Raw genomic sequence first — 13,053 nt, forward strand, 5'->3', positions numbered from 1 at the left:
TATAACTCTGCACTATTTAGACACCTATAAAATATAACCTGAATGAAGGTCATATATACAGGGGTTTAATAATGATGATTAACATTGATAAATACAGTGGCATATAAAAGTTTGGGCACCCCTGTTCAATATTACTCTTATTGTGAACAGTTAAAGTTGAAGATGAAATGATCTCTAAAAAGCCTAAAGTTAAAGATGACACATTTCCTTTGTATTTTAGTCAAAAAAAAAAAAATATACTTATACTGTATATATTTCAGCTTTTACACTTTAAAAATGACAAAAAGATAAATGGGCCGATGGCGAGGTTTTGGCTCTGTGTGTGAGCCTTTCTCAAACTGGCACCAAAATTCCGTTGCTGGTGCTGTTTCTGCTTTTTTTGATATTTATATAACATGTATATATATATATTTTTTTCTAAAATACAAAGGAAATGTGTCATTTTTAACTTTAGGCTTTTTAGAGATGATCATCAGTTCGTTGGGGTATTTAAAACAAACCACATGTACAGTGGGTACGGAAAGTATTCAGACCCCTTTAAAATTTTCACTCTTTGTTTCATTGATGCCATTTGGCAAATTCTAAAAAGTTCATTTTTTTTCTCATTAAATTACACTCTGCACCCCATCTTAACTGGAAAAAAACCCAGAAATGTAGAAATTTTTGCAAATTTATTAAAAAAGAAAAACTGAAATATCACATGGTCATAAGTATTCAGACCCTTTGCTCAGTATTGAGTAGAAGCCCCCTTTTGAGCTAGTACAGCCATGAGTCTTCTTGGGAATGACGCAACAAGTTTTTCACACCTGCATTTGGGGATCCTCTTCCATTCTTCCTCGCAGATCCTCTCCAGTTCCGTCAGGTTGGATGGTGAACGTTGGTGGACAGCCTTTTTCAGGTCTCTCCAGAGATGCTCAATTGGGTTTAGGTCAGAGCTCTGGCTGGGCCAGTCAAGAATGGTCACAGAGTTGTTCTGAAGCCACTCCTTTGTTATTTTAGCTGTGTGCTTAGGGTCATTGTTTTGTTGGAAGATGAACCTTCGGCCAAGTCTGAGGTCAGGAACAATCTGGAAGAGGTTTTCATCCAGGATATCTCTGTACTTGGCCGTGTTCATGTTTCCTTCAATTGCAACCAGTCGTCCTGTCCCTCCAGCTGAAAAACACCCTCATAGCATGATGCTGCCACCACCATGTTTCACTGTTGAGATTGTATTGGGCAGGTGATGAGCAGTGCCTGGTTTTCTCCTCACATACCGCTTAGAATTATCACCAAAAAGTTCTATCTTCGTCTCATCAGACCAGAGAATCTTATTTCTCATAGTCTGGGAGTCCTTCCGTCGGGCCACTCTGCCATAAAGGCCTGACTGGTGGAGGGCTGCAGTGATAGTTGACTTTGTGGAACTTTCTCCCATCTCCCTACTGCATCTCTGGAGCTCAGCCACAGTGATCTTGGGGTTCTTCTTTACCTCTTTCACCAAGGCTCTTCTCCCACGATTGCTCAGTTTGGCTGGATGGCCAGGTCTAGGAAGACTTCTGGTGGTCCCAAACTTCTTCCATTTAAGGATTATGGAGGCCACTGTGCTCTTAGGATCCTTGAGTAATGCAGAAATTCTTTTGTAACCTTGGCCAGATCTGTGCCTTGCCACAATTCTGTCTCTGAGCTCCTTGGGCAGTTCCTTTGAGCTGATGATTCTCATTTGGTCTGGCATGTACTGTGAGCTGTGTGGTCTTATATAGACAGGTGTGTGCCTTTCCAAATCAAGTCCTATCAGTTTAATTAAACACAGGTGGACTCCAATTAAGGAGTAGAACCATCTCAAGGAGGATCACAAGGAAATGGACAGCATGTGACTTAAATATGAGTGTCTGAGCAAAGGGTCTGAATACTTATGACCATGTGATATTTCAGTTGTTTTTTTTTTTATAAATTTGCAAAAATTTCTACATTTCTGTTTTTTTTTCAGTCAAGATGGGGTGCAGAGTGTACTTTAATGAGAAAAAAATGAACTTTTTAGAATTTACCAAATGGCTGCAATGAAACAAAGAGTGAAACATTTAAAGAGCTCTGAATACTTTCTGTACTCGCTGTAGATGGATATTCTATCCTGAAGCTTCTTCTGCATAAAAAAATATGCTGGTGTCTACAAGATGCCCCAAGAGTGTTTTTTGTTTTTTTTTATAGATTCTTTCTATAGTGAATACCAATTTTTACTCCATTGGGGAAAACATCGGTAAAATGGTAAAAAAAAATATTTGACATACTGTGTTTTAAAAAAAAACACAACATGGGTTAATGAACACAAGAAAAATACAGCATAAATGAGGTTTTGGGAATCTCATTGATTTTGCTGTTACTCTAGTGAACTACATTTTTTCCACCTGAGAGAAAAAAAGTATCAAAAACACTGCACGTGAATAAGCCCTAAGGATATGTTCCCACATGGCAGATTTGTTACAGAAATTTGTGGGGCTGTCTATCTACTAAAGTGAACTAAAAGTAATCAAAATACTTTCTGAAACCTTACATGAATGAAACAGATTTTCTGTCACAGAAATTTTGTAAAAAAAAATATTGCTAAGTAGAAGTATTCTTATGTACATACAAATATTTTTTGAAGCAGATTCTGCTCCAAAATCCACATGAAAAACTGCTTTAAATACTCTTTGAACTAAAATATTTAGTGCACATAGTGCTGTTTTTTTAAGCATTGAAATATAAGCAACTTGTCAATTCTTGAGGCATTGGTATCCGAAACAAAGCTACAATTCTAACCACTCGATCAAAAGAAGCAGAAAAGGCTACCCTATACCATCTCTATTTCTAATTCACTTATTTACTACAAATCTCCCTCTACCTTCACACCCCTTATAAAAAGCCACAGTAATCCAGTGGAAGAGACTTTTCAAGCTCACTTCGGATAAGACCTGTCCTTATTCTCCCGATAAAATTCCTCTATTCATTTTCAATTCAATTCTTCCAAAATTTCCTTTTGGAAAATGGTTTAAATTGGGAATCAAAAACTGTTCCCCTATCCTTACAGGCCCAAATAAAGAAGCTCTTTTAAACTTCCATTCTCTAAAAGTCTTATACGGCCTTCCAGAAGAGGAACTCCTTAATTTATTAGCGTTAAGATAATTTACAAGCAATAATATATCCTTTCCGTGGGCCTTATCATGTTTCATTATTACTTTACTAGACCGTCCTTTCTCTGAAAAAATTTGGAACATGAAAAATATCTACACCTTATTTAAAGAAGTTGTCCACTACTCCCCCCCCCCGCCCTCCCAATGTATCCCCCCCAGGGCCCCTAAGATTTCTTGTAAATACCTTGTATTGCAGATAATGCCTGCGAGTGGCGCTATCAGTGGCCGCTCACAGGCATCACATGACCCCGCGCTGACGTCACGACAAGTGAGGCGTGACTCAGCGCTGGGGTCCCCGCGGTGGCTGCTGGGTTGTGGGCGGGGATACCCCCCGCGTCACACCCAGCATCCACGGCACGCTTTCCCAATGAATGAGGAAAGGCAGAGCGCGTGGTGGATGCCAGATGTGACACATGGGGAATATCACCGCCCACAGCCAGGCTTCCACTGTGGAAGGCAGAAGACAGAGACCCCCGGCTGCTGCCAGCACTTGTCGTGACATCAGCGGATGCCAGAGCCGGCTGCAGCCGGGGGTCATGTGATGCCTGTGAGCTGCCAGTGATAGCGCCGCTCACAGGCATTATGGTAATTACAAGAAGTCTTAGGGGCCCCGGGGGGATACATGTGAGGGGGATTATAAAGTAGTGGACAACCCCTTTAATGAAGATCTGGAATTTGCCAAATCAAAACCCATTTTGAAATGGGAAGCTGACCTAAATAAAAAAATTCTCTGATAAAGAATGGCAGCAAGTTTTGAAATCTACTTATAAACTCTTTGTAAATGCAAATATACAACAACATTTTTTTCAAGATTATTTCTCGGTGACCCTGTGAGACTCAAGGAAGCCTTCCCAACTTCTTCTGATCTGTGTTGGAGGAAATGTGTGTTCAAATGTAATGTTTTTCACGTCTTCTGGACCTGTCTAAAAATTTGTTTATTATGGAAAAAGATATATGATTTTATCTACGATCTGGGGAAACATAGAATACACATGACTCCTCAACTCTCTCTTTTTTTCACTAGAGTCAGATACTCTCCCCAAAGAAATGAAGCATATTACTCTACTTATTTTTGCACTCGTCAGACTACTTATTACTGCTAAGTGGAAAGCAGAGGATATACCCTCTATAAATGACATTTTGGAAAAGGTCTCTCTCAACATAACACAATTGAGCTTGCATTTGCCCTCAAAAACAATTCTATTTCAAAATACCATTCTAAATGGTCATTATGGAACTTGTACTTCCCCTCCAAAGTGAAGTCAGTCACTCAAGATAAACCAGGATATCACCAGTATGCTTAAATGTCTACACAAGTTGATATAATCATTTAGTTGTTCATAATGTATAACATCCATGGAAAAATATTCTCAGAAGACTCTCTCTTTTTTTAACCCTTTAGTTTTCTTTCCCTGTTTTCCTAGTATTTTCCTTCCCCTTCTTCCCGTTAATATCTTTCCCCCCTCCTTTGCTTTTAAGGTCCCTCCTCTTCCTCTCCTTTTTTTTTCCTTCTATTTCCGCTTCCTCTTCCACATTTTTATATTTCGTGTGATTTAGAATTTATTTAGCCACTTTGTCAGTTAATCTTATATATGTAATATTTTGTTCAGTTCTTTAAAGTATATTCTCAATCCGTATGTATCCATATACAGTACAGACCAAAGGTTTGGACACACCTTCTCATTTAAAGATTTTTCTGTATTTTCTTGACTATGAAAATTGTACATTCACACTGAAGGCATCAAAACTATGAATTAACACATGTGGAATTATATACTTAACAAAAAAGTGTGAAACAACTGAAAATATGTCTTATATTCTAGGTTCTTCAAAGTAGCCACCTTTTGCTTTAATGACTGCTTTGCACACTCTTGGCATTCTCTTGATGAGCTTCAAGAGGTAGTCACCGGAAATGGTCTTCCAACAATCTTGAAGGAGTTCCCAGAGATGCTTAGCACTTGTTGGCCCTTTTGCTTTCACTCTGCGGTCCAGCTCACCCCAAACCATCTCGATTGGGTTCAGGTCTGGTGACTGTGGAGGCCAGGTCATCTGGCGTAGCACCCCATCACTCTCCTTCTTGGTTAAATAGCCCTTACACAGCCTGGAGGTGTGTTTGGGGTCATTGTCCTGTTGAAAAATAAATGATGGTCCAACTAAATGCAAACCGGATGGAATAGCATGCCGCTGCAAGATGCTGTGGTAGCCATGCTGGTTCAGTATGCCTTCAATTTTGAATAAATCCCCAACAGTGTCACCAGCAAAGCACCCCCACACCATCACACCTCCTCTTCCATGCTTCACGGTGGGAACCAGGCATGTAGAGTCCATCCGTTCACCTTTTCTGCGTTGCACAAAGACACGGTGGTTGGAACCAAAGATCTCAAATTTGGACTTATCAGAAAAAGCACAGATTTCCACTGGTCTAATGTCCATTCCTTGTGTTCTTTAGCCAAAACAAGTCTCTTCTGCTTGTTGCCTGTCCTTAGTAGTGGTTTCCTAGCAGCTATTTTACCATGAAGGCCTGCTGCACAAAGTCTCCTTTTCACAGTTGTTGAAGAGATGTGCTTGCTGCTAGAACTCTGTGTGGCATTGACCTGGTCTCTAATTTGAGCTGCTGTAAACCTGTGATTTCTGAGGCTGGTGACTCAGATAAACTTATCCTCAGGAGCAGAGGTGACTCTTGGTCTTCCTTTCCTGGGGCGGTCGTCATGTGAGCCAGTTTCTTTGTAGCGCTTGATGGTTTTTGCAAGTACACTTGGGGACACTTTCAAAGTTTTCCCAATTTTTCGCACTGACTGACCTTTATTTCTTAAAGTAATGATGGCCACTCGTTTTTCTTTACTTAACTGCTTTTTTCTTGCCATAATACACATTCTAACAGTCTATTCAGTAGGACTATCAGCTGTGTATGCACCTGACTTCTGCACAACACAACTGATGGTCCCAACCCCATTTATAAGCCAAGAAATCCCACTTATTAAACCTGACAGGGCACACCAGTGAAGTGAAGACCATTTCCGGTGACTACCTCTTGAAGCTCATCAAGAGAATGCCAAGAGTGTGCAAAGCAGTCATCAAAGCAAAAGGTGGCTACTTTGATGAACCTAGAATATAAGACATATTTTCAGCTGTTTCACACTTTTTTGTTAAGTATATAATTCCACATGTATTAATTCATAGTTTTGATGCCTTCAGTGTGAATGTACAATTTTCATGCTCATGAAAATACAGAAAAATCTTTAAATGAGAAGGTGTGTCCAAACATTTGGTCTGTACTGTATATATTACATTTTATCATTCTACAAAGATTGGAAGTTCTGTTTTTTCCCTTCCCCTATATTGTAAAAACCCTTACTAAAGATTATTTAAATGAAAAGAAGCAGAAAAAACATCTGACACACAAAAAACTTAGGGTATGTTCACACAGCAATGTGGATCGACTGCTTAGTCTTTAAATACGTTACCTTGCTGTTCATAAAGCAATGGGTTTTTCTGCGACGAGGTTTTGAAAACCCTCATCACAGAAACAAAAGTGATGTCACTTCTTTTATGTGGATTTCTGTGGGATCAGCAACAAACTTGTCACCGTTAAAAAGGTGCAAGAAAAAAGCTGCAAAAAAGCCTTACAAAACTAGTTCTAAAAAACAACTAAAAAAACCAAGCCAGAACTAAAAACCTCATTAACCAAAAAGTGGATTTTAACGGGAATTTCTCTCTTTAAGGGCTCATGCTCTCATCCTTTTAAATCAGACAAGTGCTTTCCATGGTTTTGACTGATGGCACTCGTGCACATGTCAAATTTTTTACTCTAACAAGTGGTCCAAGGAAAAAAAAAAATGTCAGCATGCACTATTTGCCTCTGAGACTCTCCCATTCAAGTCACGGAATCTGTTGGAAAAATCGAGTGCGGTCCCATTTTCACAGACTGACATAATGGAGAAGATGAAGGTGGAGAGAAAAAAAAAAGTTTCTCCAAGAAAATCGGATCTCACTCTGAGCAAACTCTGATCAGCATAATCGGACCGTTTTTCTTGATCGAGAGAATACGGTCGTGTGACCCTAGACTTAGTGTTGAAGGAAAATCATGTCGTTTTCTCTGGAAATATCCCCTTACCCATACTCTGATCCGTCATCTCTATGACATTATATACTTTAATCAACACGGTCCCAACACCCATTGCTTATAACGCCTCAAAATATGTCCAGGCTCTATTTATTTGTAGTTATCTTTATAGGTTCTTGTTCACACACTAATGCCCCTATATCACATAAGATCATTTAATGTATAATCGGTGAAGATAACCTTTTTCATAAACCTTTAGCAGATGATCAAAAAAAAATTAGTGAAAAAAAAAAATAGCCAGACCTCATTTTGTGATTCTGGCATTCCAGGTATAAAACCCAAACTGCAGAAAACCATGAAAACTTCTATTTCTGTTTTTCGTCACAATGATTCCATAAAAGCACAGTGGACGTGTTCCTTGCCTTGTTTACGGAGGTATTTTTGTAGATTACCAAATTTGGTTTCTCTGTGATTGAGGACATCTATTTATAAATCTATTGTATTGTATTGTATTTTGGGGTGGGGCGAGTTTAATATTGTGTCAGAGGAGCTCATTCAGAATCCATATAGAGTTTGCACAATGCTGTCATAGATTCCATGCTTTTCATGGGCTGTAATAACAATTTTTAAAAGGAATATATAATTAGAAGTTCGCCTCTAGTTAAAGAGTAACTGCACTTTTACAAAACTTTTTTGACATTTCATAAGTTCTGAACCATGGAGGTCTGGGTGGGTGTTAAAGGGAATCTGTCACCCCCTGGGAGATATCAGACCTCTATTATGGGCATACAGGTTATAGAAAAGTAAATCTATACTTACCTGTATGGCCCATAGTAGAGGTCTGATTGCAGAGAAAAATAGTTTTATCTTTTTGGTTTTCAACAGGCTTGGCGTCCAGGAAACGCAAAGCAATGCCCGCCTATCTGATTATTAATGCCCTAAATCGCCGCCTATCAGCCTAGTTACCATTTTCCCTCCCCCACATGTCACAGGGAGCTGTGACGTGCGCTTCCCCTCCCCCCACCGCCGGTGCGTGCGCGAAGCGCAGCTCTTATAGACAGCGCTTTGTTTCCTCCCAGCCGGGTTTGTATGAGCACAGTGCCGCAGTGCTCTATTGCGCAGGCGCCGATCCCGTGCCTGCGCACTTCACCTTCTTTCGCAAGGCGCATATCTTCCTGCCGTCTGTATCCTTGCAGAGCAGGGATCTTGTGCGCAGGTGTCGGCGAGTCACTCTGACTTTCCAGCGCCTGCGCACAAGATCCCTGCTCTACACTTGAACACAGACGGCAGGAAGAAATGCGCCTTACGGAAAAAGGTGGCGTGCCCAGGCACGGGATCCGACTATGGGAACTGCACGTCACTGGGCACTGTGACCTGCAGGGGAGGGGAGAAATATTTTATTTAAACAAGTAGATGGGATTTCTTCTCGTTCCCTGGACGGGAACACATCGTAAGCCACAAGAAATAAAAAGCAATTTCACAGCCACAAGACCTCTAATATGAGGCATACAGGTAAGTATAGATTCACTTTTCTATCACCTGTATGCTCATATTAGAGGTCTGAAAAGTCCCAGGGGGTGACAGATTCCCTTTAACAGTATGGTGATACTTATATGATCATATTATTTGGTATCTATGTGCCTGTGGTATTTAGAGATGTATTATAAACAGAAAATGTGTTTTATAGCTATGTTGTCATATATATGGTTATTTTAAGATGCAGTACAGAACATTTTTGTAGTCCTGTGCGCCTGAGTCATATGCTGGTAGTGGTGGGGCCAAGGTCCAAAATTTCCCTTGGCCCCCTAGAACGTTTAGCCAACTGGCGTTCCCTCTAAACTCACCTGCTGCAGAGAGCTGCACGTGTCGCCATGAAGGGGAATGTCCACCCTCAACTGTGCAAAAAAGTCCAGACATGTTGCTGCAGCAAAGGATGGATGCTCCTGTGTTTTTTACATGGAAATGCTTCTCTGTGATCTCCCTTACATGATGATAATGTAGTGTAGATTGCATGGGGCGGAGGGGGCACAGGCAAGTGATATGTGATATATTACCAAGTAAGCATGGAAGGGGCACAGGCAGGTTATATGGTGCAGCTTGGTTCCCTTTGCACTCTGCTATATGGAGTCGCCATTATAGTGGGCAGCCTGATGATTTATCAAAAGTGGCCAGAAGTGTCTTTTATGTCCCCCCCCCCGTAAAGGATCCAACTTTCTACTTGGACACCAGCATGTAGAACAAGATAACACAAAGTTGTGATCCTCCTCGCTGTGAAAGATCAAGATCACGTGTGTAAGGCTAGGTTCACACAACCGTTTTTCTCTCATCTAAGAAAATAAATTAGATTTTCTCAGATATAGAGAAGAAAAGAAAACTCCATCCTCTCCATTCTGTCAGTCCGTGAAAATTGGACCACACTCAGATGTCACCCGAGTGGATACCATATATTATTTTCCCCACACACTCAGGGGCGGACCTACCGCCCTTGCAGCCCGTTCATTAAACGGGGGCCCCGAGGGAGAGGGGGGCCCCTCCAGCAGGGCCGCCATCAGGGCATGACTGTCCTGACTGCAGTATGGGGCCCGGCCTGTCGGGGCTCCCTCGGAGCCCCGTTGGGGCCCCCCTCTTGTGCGTCTCCTCATGGGGCCCCCGCAGGGCCTGCGTCAGCACCCGGGCAAATTCCCGGGGCCCTGAGCAGGCGGGGGGGGGGGCCTCACCGTCGGGACCCGTGAGCGGAGGAGAGCGGTGTCAGCGCCCGCTCCCCCCCGCTTGCTCAGGTCCCCGGCACAATACTTACCCCTTCCCGTGCCTCCGCAGCAGCTCCTGCATCCTCCGTGGCTGCTGCACTGTGACGTCTCAGGTCAGAGGGCGCGGTGATGTCTTTACACCGCGCGCTCTCTCCTGAGCAGTCAGAGCGCAGAGCGGGATGAGGCCGGCAACACTGAGGAGTCCGGAGCAGCGGCAGCAGGTGAGACGTGAGGTGAGTATTTGATTTTTTTTTTTATTGTATGGAGGCCTGTGGCAGTATAAGGGAGGGGGGTGAGGTGGGGGTGTGTGACATCCTGCATGGGGCATTATAAGGGGGGGGTGACATCCTGCATGGGGCATTATAAGGGAGGGGGGTGTGTGACATCCTGCATGAGGCATTATAAGGGAGGGGGGTGTGTGACATCCTGCATGGGGCATTATAAGGAAGGGGGGTGTGTGTCATCCTGCATGGGGCCTTATAAGGGGGGGTGACATCCTATATGGGGGGGAACAGCCTGCATGGGGCATTATGTGGGGGGAACAGCCTGCGTGGGGCATTATGTGTGGGGAACAGCCTGCATGGAGCGTTATATGGGGGCCAGTATTCTGTATGGAGCGTTATATGGGGGCCAATATCCTGCATGGAGCGTTATATGGGGGCCAGTATCCTGTATGGAGCGTTATATGGGGACCAGCATTCTGTATGGAGCATTTTATGGGGGCCAGTATTCTGTATGGAGCATTTTATGGGGGCCAGTATTCCGTATGGAGCATTATATGGGGGCCAGTATTCCGTATGGAGCGTTATATGGGGGCCAGTATTCCTTATGGAGCGTTATATGGGGACCAGTATTCCGAATGGAGCATTATATGGGGGCCAGTACACTGTGTGGAGCGATTCGCTGGTTTCTGAGCTATTGTGGAATTTACAATAGATATCGCTCATGTAATGTAAGAAGTGAAATCTTTGCATTGTACTATATATATATATATATATATATATATATATATATATATATATATATATATATATATGTATATATATATTTCTCTTTGGTATCTGTGCATCATGAATTGTGATATGTGTTAAAGGGGCCCACTGAGACTCTTTCGCCCGGGGCCACAAAAACCTGGAGCCGGCCCTGGGCCCCGGGCCCCATGCTGAGCGCTAAGCGCCAGGACATCTCAGCGCTGCTTTCCTCTCTGTAGCAGTGCAGCGCTGCTGCCGCAGCGCCTTCGTGATTCCCCTGACTTCCGGTCATGTGACGGCGCCGTCACATGGCCGGAAGTCAGGAGAACCTGGTGGCTGCGACGTGGACGAGCGCCAGGATTCTGCAGGGATCGCATGGGGGTAAGTATAACAAGTTTTATTTTTTTTAAATACAATTAACTAGGAGTGGGGGGAACCAGAGATGCACGGGGGGGGGTGAGAGCTGCACATGGGGGGATGAGAGCTGCACATGGGGGGCGATGAGAGATGCACGGGGGGGATGAGAGATGCATGGGGGGGTGAGAGATGCATGGGGGGATGAGAGCTGCACATGGGGGGTTATGTTTACGTAACTTTGTTGCCCTATGAAGGGCGGTGGGGGGGGCCCAAAAATTTCTTGCACAGGGGCCCACTACAGTCTGTGTCCGCCCCTGCACAGACTTGAATGACAGAGTGCGATCCGATAATTGGATGCAATTCGTGCATGCTGCGTTTTTTTTTTTTTCCTTGGACCAACTCGGACATATGTACGGGCCCATAGAATAAGAATAACATGGGGACGAGTGCTAACCATCAAACCAACAGATAACATTCGTCCGATTTTTTTTTATGGTTGTATGCACAAGCCCTTAATCTGAGATCTGGCTGTTTGCTCGAACACTGCGCTGCCGCATGTTTTACTAAGTGGTTACCAAACAGTATCCAATATAATGATGTTACCGCTTGGTAACCGCTGGGTTAGTGCAAAGCACGAGATCTTATGCTTACATCCTAAAGGGCTCCGGAGGGTTGTGGGATCCCATTCAGTTGCCCCCTGTAATCATATACAGAAAATGCAATAATAAAATATAAAAGAAAGAATGAATGTAACGTAGTAACATAGTAACATTAGGTTGAATAAAGACTTGGGTCCATCAAGTTCAGCCTTCCTCCCCCAATTGTACATTTTGTCTAATTTAACTGTAACCCACAATGTTATGTGTATCGAGGAAATAATCCAGCCCTTTTTTGAAAGCTGTTATAGTGTCAGCCATTACTACCTCTTGTGATCGGGCATTCCACTGTCTGACTGTAAAGAACCCTTTCCTGTTTAGTTGCTGGAATCGCCTTTCTTCCACCTGTAATGAGTGCCCCCTGGTGCCACGCTAGGTATGGGGAGACCCAGCGTATAACAACGGGAACAGAGGAGGGAGCCCTACAACTAGGGAAAGAGAGAGTGGAGACCCCTAAGCAGATCTAACGACAGAATGACTCCCCTATTGACCCTAAATAGGTTCCGCACCTATCGCCGAGCAGGATACCTTAGCTCTAGCTGACCCTAGAGCTAGGCCTTAGGAAGGGAGGGGAAGGGATGAGCACTAGTCAGCCCAACTGCAAACTAAAGTACAAACCATGGAAACAAACAAGGGAATACACTTAGCTTTAAGATGATACCGGAGAGAACACGGCTACAATCCACAAAGGAACTCCAAGGAAATTCTAGCCGACTACTAGAATTCCAGGCCTGAATAGAAGAAACTCTATCACCAGCAGCTCACCGGAGACACTGAGTGTATTTAAGGATCCAGCAAGGGTGTGGTAATTAGCAGCAGAAGATGAAGATCACCGCTGGGTCCTAAAGGTATAATCCCCAAGCAAGGTGAAGATCACAGCTGTGTCCTAGAGAGAGAGGGATAATGAAGGGATCAAGAAGATGTTTGCAAGGCCAAACGCAGCGACCTTCTACAGCTGGATCCCGTATGACTGTCTGTCAAACCTGACACACCAATGACACCTAGTCCTTAGTATAGTCTTTGGAAGGAATAAGTCATGTGCTAGTCCCTTGTACTGACCACACATATATTCATACATGTAAATGAGATCTCCGCTGAGGCGTCATTTTTCTAAGC

At 43.3% G+C, this 13,053-nt stretch overlaps 1 protein-coding gene across 4 annotated transcripts in view; it reads left to right on the top strand.

The window, feature by feature from the left end:
• The window catches only part of KLHL5 (kelch like family member 5), an 88,191-nt gene that overhangs the window by 50,431 nt on the left and 24,707 nt on the right, over window positions 1-13,053 (top strand). The window lies entirely within an intron of this gene.

Source organism: Phyllobates terribilis, unplaced genomic scaffold (genome assembly GCF_046119375.1).
Source record: "Phyllobates terribilis strain yellow unplaced genomic scaffold, ASM4611937v1 Scaffold_1__5_contigs__length_1240528914, whole genome shotgun sequence".
Classification (NCBI taxonomy): Eukaryota; Metazoa; Chordata; class Amphibia; order Anura; family Dendrobatidae; genus Phyllobates; species Phyllobates terribilis.